The 11,946-nt window shown below is 42.4% G+C and overlaps 1 long non-coding RNA gene across 1 annotated transcript; it reads right to left on the minus strand.

Annotated features, from left to right (window-relative positions):
* Window positions 1-2,761: 2,761 nt before the first annotated feature.
* Window positions 2,762-11,319, minus strand: LOC140700612 (uncharacterized). The gene is made up of 3 exons (XR_012079045.1): window positions 10,137-11,319; window positions 5,938-6,288; window positions 2,762-5,842 (listed from the first exon to the last, which is right to left on the minus strand). It is a non-coding gene; the product is annotated as an uncharacterized lncRNA (long non-coding RNA).
* Window positions 11,320-11,946: the final 627 nt, after the last annotated feature.

The following is an 11,946-nucleotide window of genomic DNA, read 5'->3' on the forward strand; positions in this document are numbered from 1 at the left end:
TGAGGATCTGAAGTAATAAGGAAGCCACTAAAATGCATGAAAAAATAACCGCCAAGGAGAAGATAAATACAGCGGGAGGAGATGGAATAATTGGGAGAGTTGTCGTCAGCCCTTCACTCCCAGAATCCCTGATTTAGGCAAACTCTATCTCAGGAGTTCTGAGTCCAGTTTCCAGAGCCAGAGGACTTGGGTTAGATTTCAACCTGCCAAACTGTGACCTCGGACTAGTTACTGAAACTTCCTGAGCTTCAGTTCACCCGTGACTTTGCAGCGCATCTCCAAAACACAGGCAATGGTATTATACGTCCTCCATAGGGTTTCTTGTGGGATGAACGAGATGGTGCGTATACAGGACTCAGCACCGTGCCTGGCACACTGTGAACACTCACAAAATGTTACTTTTCCAGCATGTTTCAAGAGTGGGGCTCTGGAGTCAAACAGATTAGATCTGAATTTTAAATCATTCTAATTCAGCCACCCATTACCTGTGTGAAGCTTGACAAATTACTTATAACCTGAGGTTCCACAAGTACAAAATGAGGATCAGAACAATACCTTCTCAGAGGGTTATTCTGAGTATTAAATGAGATTCAGAGTTTTGCACATCGTGACTGGCAGATAGCAAGTGCTCAGTCAAGGCTTGTTATGATCCTAGCCTGATAGGATCTAGCTTTACTCCTTACCAAAGGAGCCCCGCTGCTCAGCAAGAAGGCTTTGAGGTCAAACAACCTGGGTTCTTTTTTTTTTTTTTTGCTTCCGGTTTTATTGAGATATAACTGACATACAGCAGTGTATAAGTCTGAGGTGTACAGCGTGATGATTTGACTTACATACATCATGAAATGATTACTACCCTAAGTTTAGTCATCCGTCATGTCATAAAGATGCAAATTTAAAGAAATAGAAAAAAATTTTGTTCCTGATGATGACAACTCTTAGGACTGACTCTCTTAACAACTTTCATATACAACATACAGCAGTGATAATTATATTGATCACGCTGTACATTACATCCCTAGTACTTATTTATCTTGTAACCAGAAGTTTGTACCTTTTGACTGCCTGCATCCAATTCCCCTATCCCCACCCTGTCTCTGGTAACCACAAATGTGATCTCTTTTTCTATGAGCTTGTTTGTTTGTTTGTGTGTTTTTGAAGTCTAATTGACCTACAACACTATCCTAGTTCATGTTATGCAACAGAATCAATATTTCTATACATTTCAAAATGATCACCACGATAAGTCACCACCTGTCACCATACAAAGATATTACATAATTATTGACTATATTCCCCACATTCTACATTTCATACCTGTGACTAAATGACCCGGTTCTTAATCTTCGCAATTCTCCCAACTATATGCAAGACACCAAGCCTCCTTGAATCTGTTTTCACCTGTAACAGATGTAAATGATAATCTTCACTGGCTTGTTGGGAAGATTAAATGAGATCATATGTAGTCAGGTGTCTAATGTATATACGTTCTGTTAAATGCATTTTAGTTTCTAATCCACTATAGTCTTCTTGTCAGGCACACCTGCCCTCTCCTTTCTACCAATCCAGACGTCTTCTACCCTCCAAGTCACACCTAAAAACCCCACCTCATTCTGGGAGCTGTCTTATGCTGACTCACCTCGATCTCACAAATGTATCATATACTATTTTTATCTTGCTGATTCTGTAAATTAGTCTTGTCTCCCCAACTGGACTGATTAATCTTAATCTCTCTGCATCATGAAACCCTCTGATAATCAGATATTTCTTTGACTTTCCCTTCGAAGACATTCCCATACACATGAAAATTTGCCACAAATTCAAGGTGCTAATATCCCCTGAAACCTCTGAAAACGACTGTGATCTCCCTGAGGCAGCGACTGTGTGATACTCTGTATCTGGGGCAGAGTTTGAGTAAAGACCAGGTGATGGAAGATAAGTGTGATGGCAGCCCCTCTGGAACGGGGGAGGCTGCCGACAGGGCAGAGGATCAGAATCTCTGAAGCAGCATTTCAGTCTTCAACTTTTCCAAAGTAAAGGAAATTGAAATCTAAGGCAGTATACAGATGCTGGAGCAGTAAGTAGAAATATGGAAAGGGAACCAGGAAAATGTTCCTTTCCTGCACCACCGATGTGTCCAGTCCACAGAAGCCAAGGGAGTGCCCTTCTCTTATCCTCAGATCCAGGTCGTAACTTTTCCCTGGGCGTTGCAGCTTCTCATCCCCCTTTTGGGGCGGGATGCTTGGTTTGACTGTTTTCTTACTTATTGGCCTTTGGGACCGTGATTTGAAGAAGTTCACCTTTGTCTCTGCTCACATAAAATTCTTTGATTTTGGTTTTCCAGTCTGTCATCCTTGATCTAACAAGAGAAGTTCCACATATGGGATGTAAGCAGAAAGCGCCCGACCTGAATTCTAGCTCTGGCTCCGAGTAACTGGCTGTGTGACCTTGGGTAAATTACCTGTCTTTTGTGGGCTCAGTTTCCTACTTCCTGCAACCCGGCGATCTCACCCAGCCCCAACCCTCCACGCTTCTGAGACACTGCAGTGATTCATGGTTGGAACTAAAGGGTTGTCTAAAAGCTTCCATAGTGTGCACAACAAATGTATGGAGAACGGCTGGGAAGGAAGGGTTTTAATGGTTCAATTACTAGATTAAATGAAAGTTGCCATATGTACCATAGAAAGTTTTCTAAACGATCCAACAAAATACACTCAACACTCGACAACAAAGAATATAAGCTTTATTTCTTCGATTCAAAAACCTTATAGATCTTGCACCCATTGTTCAAAGCCACAAAAGAAAAAATGCAATTTTTCATGCTTTCAGGTTGCGGGGATTTGGAAAAATGGGAGTAGCAGTTCTACCCAAAGTGAAATATGTATCTTTAGATCACCTAGTGTACCTCTTCCTGCGGCACCTGTATAACATTGCTGATAAAGAAAGTAGCATAATAAAGGCCTTTCTTGCTATGATGAGTGTTCTTTTGGCAGGAAATTATCATCAAAACATCTTAACCTTCTGCTATTCTAGTAACAACATCTGCCCACAACAAAAACTGGAAGCATGCAAACAGCCAGTTTCTAATTTTATTCTCCCTATTCAGACTATGCAAGAGGAAAAAAGATGATAAATAGCCAGAGAGATTTTCTTGACATCATGCTTAACTGAAATTTCAAAATAAATCAGTAGGGCTCCTTTTTAAAGACCTACAACTAAATTATCATTGGGTCGTTTTGTTCTGCTCCCAACTGTGTTTCCGAAGGACTGGTGGTGAGATACAATGAGATCTGAAAACGGGCCACAGTCGGCAAACATTGCAGTTTGGTTTGATTTAGTCTAACTCTTGTGTAATAACTTTCTTTGAAGTGTGGGTTGAGGAGCAGGTTAGAAGCCCGAGGCCACAAGCTCGTCTTGTTCTTGTTACAACTCGGATGCCCTGCAGTCCCCGCACTATATATCAGAGGCTTGGCACCGGCGTCCCTGGCTGATCAAGAGTGGAGCCCTCGTTCCCTGTGCAGCAGAGCAACTGAGAGGCAAACAACAACACGGCTGTGTTTGCTTGGGAAAGCCATTTGCTAAAAGGACACAGGTGGGTCTTCGAGGAGCCTGTGAGCTGGAGGAAACCAGTTGTTCCCAGGGTAAGGAAAGAGGTTAAAAAACCATCCACCTGGTGGAAAGATGGATAGTTTCCCTAACCTATGTTTCCAGCTTGCTGGCTGCCTCGCGCCTTCTCCAGCTCTGGGAATTGTTCCTTCTCTGCGGATCCTCTGACCCAAGCAAATCTCAAGGCAAGTCCCCTGCTCCTGTCTCATCTGATTTTTCACCGGCAAAGTGAGGGGGTTGGACCAAGTCATCTGTTAGGCCCCATCTACTCTAAAATTTGGAGATTCTGACACTGTGACAGTCTTGTAGCCCCCAAGGGACTAGATTTCTTCCTTCCATTGGTCACATATTTTCCAGCAGCCTGAGTTAGACCCTTACATATGATGTGGCCCATGGATGATTCTAGTAAATAACGATACCGCACAGACCTTAAAACTTGTAAAATGATTTTTACGTAGAGTAAGAAACCCCTTGAGGAGAGAGAGGGTGTTATCCTCCTCATTTTGTACAGACAGGAAGCTGTGCTGAGGGAGGTAAGGTCACAACTGTCAAGGTGAAAAGGATTCCCCCGACTGGGGCCAGATCTGAAAAGAAAAACAAAAAAACCTCCAAATGCAAGTTTCTTAGACCAGATGAAGCACACATACTCAATAAAAAAAAAACGTGTGATGAGTGTCAGTATCAGAGACGGGAGCAGCGAACATTCTGGAAATCTGCCTCAAAGTTCAGCCAGTTAGAGCCCCCAGTGCAAACTGTTTGTGTGAAGAGACAAAACTCCAAAAGTAGAGCAGAGGAGTTGGAACTGGTTTTCACTTCCAGGACAAAGACCCTTAGCCTGACTCTAGGGGACAAAGGTTGTTCTTCACTCCTCATGCAGGGCTCTGAAAGGGGCAAACTGTGAGGGATGTGCGGAATTCATCTCTGGTAACTAGGGGAAGGGTACCAGTTCAAGCCAGGGACCCTGTGGAGGACTGGTGGGAAGTGATGACTTGGGGTGACACACTCTGGGCCCTGAGAACCAACTCTGTGCCATGACTCTTGCTTACAGCCCATACTCTCTTTTATCTCAGCTTTGAAGGAATCCTGTGGTGAGTTAGGGAGCCTGTAAAAATCACAAAGGTAGAGTGAGACAGATGGGGTCTGCAACACTGAAGGGGTTATTAAAACACACACACACACACACACACACACACACACAGAAGGTACACCTTCCTCCGTGGTGTATAATTAAGAACTGCGATGCCTGGGGGTGGAGGTCTTCCCATCTAAGTGCAGGGCCTGCTGGAGCAAAGGAAGGACTAGAACAAACAGAAGCAAAAAAAGAAAAAAAAAAAGGATAACAGCGTCACCGACAACGTGGGAGTGAGCAGTGAGCAGAGTGACAAGCCCCAAACATACACCCGGGCCGGCCGCTCTCACCAGGAGGGACAGCAGGGCAGCGGGCCACATGAGCTGCTGCAGCAGAACAGACGGTCAATGAAAGTTCCTGAGCTGCTCTGGGATCAGGAAAAGGTGGAGACAAGAAAGAATATAAACAGAGGAAGGTGGAGAGGGGGTGCAAGTAGAGGTTGACCTCCGGGAGCGCTTATCAAACCAAAAGCCTGGTCAATATGATTGTTTTGCATCTTGCATTAGTGAACCTTCATTACAGACAAACTCTGGGTCTACAAACCCAAGAAGGTGAAATTTCCAGGAACCTATGTAAGTCCTGCACACAGATTCTAAAAATCAGCTGAACTGAATAGGATTGATGGGGTACGAATAAGACGTGACAGGGTAAGAAAGAGTTAGCTTAGGGGTTTTGGCGACCAGAAACTCAGCAGGTGCTAACAGTTTGGCTGCTAAAAAAAAACCCTATGAACCTCAGTTTTGATGAAAACACATGTCCGGACCACTGGGCTTTTATGGGTAGTACAGTTGGCCTTCGGTATCCATGGGGGATTGACTCCAGGACCCCCTGCAGATACCAGAATCTGTGGATGCTCAGGTCCCTCAGATGAAAATGGTGCAGTCCAGTCAGCCTCCGTATCTGCAGGCCCCACACCCACAGGAGTGGGCCCACGGGATTCACATAGGCTGTTGGTGTTGCTTCTGAAGGTGAACAACCCCATCTCACGCTTGTCTACAGAGGCACAAACAAGATGGTAAGGAGTCCAGAAACCACATTCCCACAGGGGGCAGCTGGAACAAGGAAACTTGGTGGGATCCGGAAGTCATCTTTAATTTCTGAGTAAGAAACCTTGAAAAAAGAATCAGACTCATGTGGCATTATGAGATATAACCAAAACCAAAGATTAGAAGGCCCATTTTGGCTCAGTGTAAAGCAGAACTTACTCCAATAGAATTGTTCAAAGGTAGAAGATGCTGCGTTTAGAAGTGGAAAAATCCCCAGCCCTGGTAGTGGATTTCAAGCTGAGGCTAGATGATCTTCTGTCCAGGATCCGAGAGAAATGACTCATGCCTTAGGTAGAAGCTTGGACTAAATGAACGACCTCTGAGACGCTCTCCAGCTCTTAGACACCAGGTTAGGATTCTTTGTCTTGGAAACCAACCACACAGTTCTGGAGACAAAACCCCAAAGGGACCTGATTCCTCCATGGACCTGTGGGGCGCAGAGGCCTGCCATAGCTTCTTTCTTTCTCAGAACGCTTCTTCTCAGTAAATGATGGAGCTCCAACTTAGAACCTACAGATGGGGAATATATTTTGTTGAGGGGAGGGTATAGCTCAGTGGTGGAGCCCATGCTTCGCATGCACGAGGTCCTGGGTTTTGATTCCCAGTACCTCCATTAAACAAAAAATAAAAATAATAATAATAAATAAATCTAATTACCTCCCTCCCCCAAACAACAACAACAACAACAAATGTATTTTTGTGAAGCAAACAGGGGTTTGTCTTCCTCGTGCCCCCTAAATGCAAGCAATCAAATTTGTTTTGCCTAAGTTTCTAAAGAATGTCTCAGCTCTTGCTTCTTCTCCACCTCCAGTAACACTGCCTTAGTTCAAGCCACCATCATCTCAACCCCAGGACTTTTTCAAAGGCCTCCTAAGTAGACTCCTTACCTCCACTTTTATCTTCTTCAATATACCCTCTGCAGAGCAAGCGGAGTAGTTTTCAGAACTCTGCTTCTGTTTGGAATAGCTCCCCACTGACCACGTGGGAGTTCTCAATGTTGCTTGGTAAGCCGGCAGACTCATGTTCTGTCACTCCCACACATGCCACCACCCCCTCCACACCACACCAAACACACAAGTACACACACACACGCACATATTTTCTGCTTCAACAATATCAAATTATGTGTCATTTTCCGTGCACACTATGCTGTTATACAGCTCTGTGCTGTGCATGCTGTTCCCTCTATGTGAAATGCCTTCATCCTATCCAGTCCCTACCTCACCCACCATAATAGCTCATGTTTATACTTCTTCATACGTTAAAGCGTTGCTTGGGCAGAACCTTTAAGAAGCCTTATTTGACTTCCTCCCCAACTCACACCATCTCCCAAAGTTAATCTTTCCTTCCTATTTGCTACCCCGTACCTTTGTATGTGGTTCTATGGCAGCATTTATTACACTGTACTGAGATACAATTATTTATGTGTCTGTCTTCTCCACTGCTCTTGAACTCCTCAAAGGCAGAACCAAGTAATATTCATCTACAAACCCCGAGAACTTAGCACAGTGCTTAGAGCGCTTAGCACATGGTACAGGACTGTATTTGCTGAACTGATCTGACAAAGGGATCTTCATGAACACATCTACCATTTGCTATAATATCAGACTTTGTGTTATAATACACATGGACACCAAACTCTGCAATGAAAAACAAAGTTACACTATTGAAATTTCCCAGCAATTTTAAGTTAAATAAAAACGACCCAGGGCTAAGAGCAAAGTCTTGGAAAGGAAGTCAGGCAAATTCTAACCTATGAATTTCTGCTCCCCCTATTAAAAGCTTTTGTCTTGAGAAGATTTAATCAGGAAGCTGGTCCCAAAGAACACTGGGGGTTTTGACCTGGCTTTTAAAAGATCACTCCGTTTGCTATGCTGAGGATAGGCTTAGGGGGCAAGGACTTAAGTTTGGAAACTACTGCAGCAATCCAGGTGAGAAACGACTGAGGCTTGGAACAGGATGGCAACAGTGGAGTGCTGAGGAGAGGTTGGTTTCTAGATGTGTCTTTAAGTAGAGATGGCAGGATTTGTTGATGGAATTGATACAAGGCATGAGAAAGAGAGAGAGAGTGGAGTTAGGGGTGACTTCATGGTTTTTGACCTGAGCAAATGAGTGGATAGATCTGCCATTTATTGAGACAGAAGACTTTGAAAGACACAGTTTTGCAGGGAGGGGGATGGGAAGAAGAGATCAAGGGTCTAACTTTGCTTGTGTTAAATTCAAGATGCCTACTAGATATCCAACTGGAGGTGTAAAGCAGCTCGTTAAGGGGAGAGAGTCCAGCTGGAGTTATGCATTTGGGAGTAGCCACCCTATAGGCGATATTTAAAGTCATGAACCCTGAGGAAATCAACAGAGTATAAACAGAAGAGGAAAAAAGACTAAGGACTAAGTTCTAGGACACCCCAACATTTAGAGATGAGAGAGACGAGAACTTTAGACGGCGTGGTGAAGGAGAAAGACCAGGGCAGCAAAGTATCCTGCAAGGCTAGTGAAGAGGCAGAGAAATTTATATGCCTTGTGAATAGTGCTGATGGGTCAAATAAAAAGAAAACCAGGAACTGATCACTGCATCTAACAACATAAACACAAGGAAAGTATAGTATTGAAAAAAGAATAGTATGGATCCATTTAAGACTCCTCACAACGGTATAGGATAGGAATTACTATTATTCCCCAGAGATGGAAACTGAGAGGCACAGGAAGACGAAATAACTTGCCCAGGGTTACACAGCAAGAGAGGGGCAGAGCTGGCATTTGAACCCAGGTGGTGTAGCTCTGGAACACATCCTCCCTGGGGAAACAAGGAAACTAGGAGAGAGACCTTTTATGAGATGTGGACTACATGGTAAAGACCTTAAGGTGTTGCTTTTAACGTAGGATTACACTGAAGCTCTATTTCTGATCCTGCTCCTTGACTTTCATCTGTTCTTTGGTCTAAGTCAAAAAAAAAAAAATGGGGGGCCACTGATTGACTTTAAAAGTGCACACCTGTGGAAGCTTTATGGATGCTTATTTAATAACCATGATCAGCCTGGTTAGCTCAATTGGTTAAGCCACAGTGCTGACACCAGGGCATTCCCTGGCGTGAACCAGGTTTCCCAGAACAACCATGTCTTGCGGACATGGGCTAATCCTTTGCCCTTGACAAATACCTTGTGTGCAGGTTCAGGGTGGTGTTGCTTCTCCTGGGATGATAAATTTAGTGTGTGTTCTGTTGCCAAGGTATCAGTAGTACCCCTTTCCTGTTCAAAAGAACATGTTATTTTCTATTTTAGTGCTGAGGAGAGGGATAGTTTACTGCGCCCACATCCTCACAAGATGATCACACACTCAGTGGCTCAGGTGTGTAAACTAATAAGACTGTATTTTGGATAGTAAAGAACTACTCTTTATTAAAATGAGATAGACTACCTTCTGGAGCCAATTAGATGGAGACCAAACCTGAAGAAAGCATTAGCAAGGATCAGAGCCCCACTACTCAGGGATATCTTTGAATAATTCTGGGGAAAGGAAGTGTTAACTGACTGTTTTATTTAACTTTTTAAATCAACTCTACCTTTTGAGGGAGCACTACCTAGTTAGTGATCCGACCCTGGTTGAGAAAAACCTCCAGGTGTCAATCATAATTTAAACTTCCAAGACCTCACCCAGCAAATTCATTCCTCAGGTTATCCTGTCCTGGCATCTGCCCTGTTTATTAGACCTAGTGGCCAAACTCATTCTTCCCTCATGAATTTATTGCATCTACATTTTTGGAAGTAATGAAACATGTATAACCAACTTTATATTTGATGTAATTGTGGGTGGTCACTTTAACTTTCATTCCCCATGCTGACTCGCTAACTTGGATAGAGTATTTTGACCACGTGGCAGTCTTTGTCAAGCTAGTTACATCTGAGGGTATGCTGATCAGCCTCTGAAATCCCCAGGCAAATATGTAACTAGAAAGTCCTTTTCTCATCTCCCTTAAATCTCAAATTTCCCTCAGTTCCCACAGTTAAAATAACGTTATTTTTGTTGTAATCGAAGTATGAGATGTCTAGGTATGGGTAGGGTATAGCTCAGTGGTAGAGCATATGCGTAGCATGCGTGAGGTCCTGGGTTCAATGCCCAGTACCTCCATTTCTTAAAAATTTTTTTCTTTAAGTATAAGACATCTTACAATTTGTGGGCCACACCACTAGTGGCATTATTCGATTTTGCTTTCTTTCCAAGTCATATTCAAGGCTTGCCTCATTGTCACCATCTATGATAAAGGATGACTAGCAACAGATAGAAATGTGAATCCAGGCACTAGAGATGCTATGTAGACACAGAAAAAAAGAAGCTTTAGGATCTGGCTATCTTATACCTACCATAAAGCCATAGTCAAGTCAGGTTCGATCAAGGCCATACCCACATTCTCCGGCTCTATGTAGATGCACCCACGTGCCATTTTGCCCATTTTGCCCTGCCAAAATAACTCTTGCTGGGTAATTCTCACTGTCTCACTAGGCCAAGCACCTGATTGTCAGAGGAAAACAAAACCAAAACAAACAAAAACTATCAATGCAAAATTTAAGTATACACACTTTTTTCCATATTTATTTTTAACAAGCATGGATGGGGGCAAGATGGAACAAAACACAAACAAAAAAAAATGGTCTTAATGATGTACCTACAACTTAAGTTTTCCAGACAAAGCCAAGCCTGGTTGGTTCTTATAAACCAGACAGAAAATTTGAGCAGCAAAAGAAGGGCTCTAATCAGAAGATTGTGAACATAAGACTAAGTTTCCCACTGACTAGGCTCTTTATTTAGGTAAAAAGGCTTAGAAGAGCTGATGGAGCTTTTCAAAATAATATCTTACAAGCATTCTGCTCCCTTTTAAAAACCACATCTAGCCCTTGAATGGGATGAGCAAACAGACTGGGTGGTGTTAAGTCTGTCCATGGTTGGCAGGAAATATGATGCATTTAGCCATATCCACCACCACAAAGGCTGGTTCCCCCACAAACCTCCCCAGCAGTACACGGATGAAAATGCGGATATTTTTTTTTTGCAGCAGCAGCAGAGACGCTGATACATAATCCTATTACTATCCTCAGCACCTATTAAATATGATTGAAACAACGCCCATTGGAAGTCTTAAAACCTTAACCACCAGTTTTACTTCTAAAATAAAGTAAACTGCCAAAAGTTCTGATAAAAGTGACAATTTATATTTTTAAGTAGTACAACTGGAATTTTCCTATAGCTGTAGACAAAGGAATTCTCACTCAGATAAGTAGAAGAGCACCAATAAATTTAAGGTAGCTTATGCAAGTTAGGCACTAATGAATGTCATCTTCTGTTTTGTCATGAAAAAAGATCTTTCTGCTGCTAAAGGAGACTGATTTAGATTATGAATAGCTGTAGTGATTTGCAAAAATGGCTCCAGAGAGATAGAATGAGACTCCATATACTCATGGCACTTGAGGTTTCTGCCCTTTTTGTTGAAAATTAATTTGTCCTGTGGGTTATTGGATTCTAGCTCAGCCAATGTATATTGCTCAGTCATCACAAATTTACTTAAAATTTAGTGTAGCTGAAGTTCATTCAACAAGACAAAAGTCTACAGTTGAAAGCTTCTAAAAATCTTTTTTAAAAACTGGCTAACGGTGTAATGGAAAGTGCTGGTGTCTAACTAGATTCACATAATGTTTTGCAGGTATCAATATATGCTATATGACTATGTTAGAAATAGATTTTTCTCTTGTTTCCCAAGAAAAAGCAGATAGGGAGGATTTATCATCCCTTGGTAAGAGGACATTTTGCTTGAAGTTTCCATATTCTGAAAAAATATAAATCCCTAAATTCAGATTAGATTCTATAATATGTACCTTATACTTTGTTCATTCATATAATTTATGTAATTTCAAAACAAATGTTTTTAAGAGCAAATAGATTATACAACCCCTAATGCTTCCAAATCCCAAATATATTACACTAGAAAAAAATTTTAAGTACATAAATTCTGTTTCCGCATTTCAGGACTCTTACCTTAGGTCACTCACCTCCTACTTGGGACTGTCCAGCATGGAGGCTCATAGACGGGGAGAGTCAGAGCAAAGAGAGTCATATTTCAGACAGAGAGTCAGGACACAAATCACTTGCTTTTGACAAAAGGAACTCTAGTGTCGTGGC

Source organism: Vicugna pacos, chromosome 13 (genome assembly GCF_048564905.1).
Source record: "Vicugna pacos chromosome 13, VicPac4, whole genome shotgun sequence".
Taxonomy (NCBI): Eukaryota; Metazoa; Chordata; class Mammalia; order Artiodactyla; family Camelidae; genus Vicugna; species Vicugna pacos.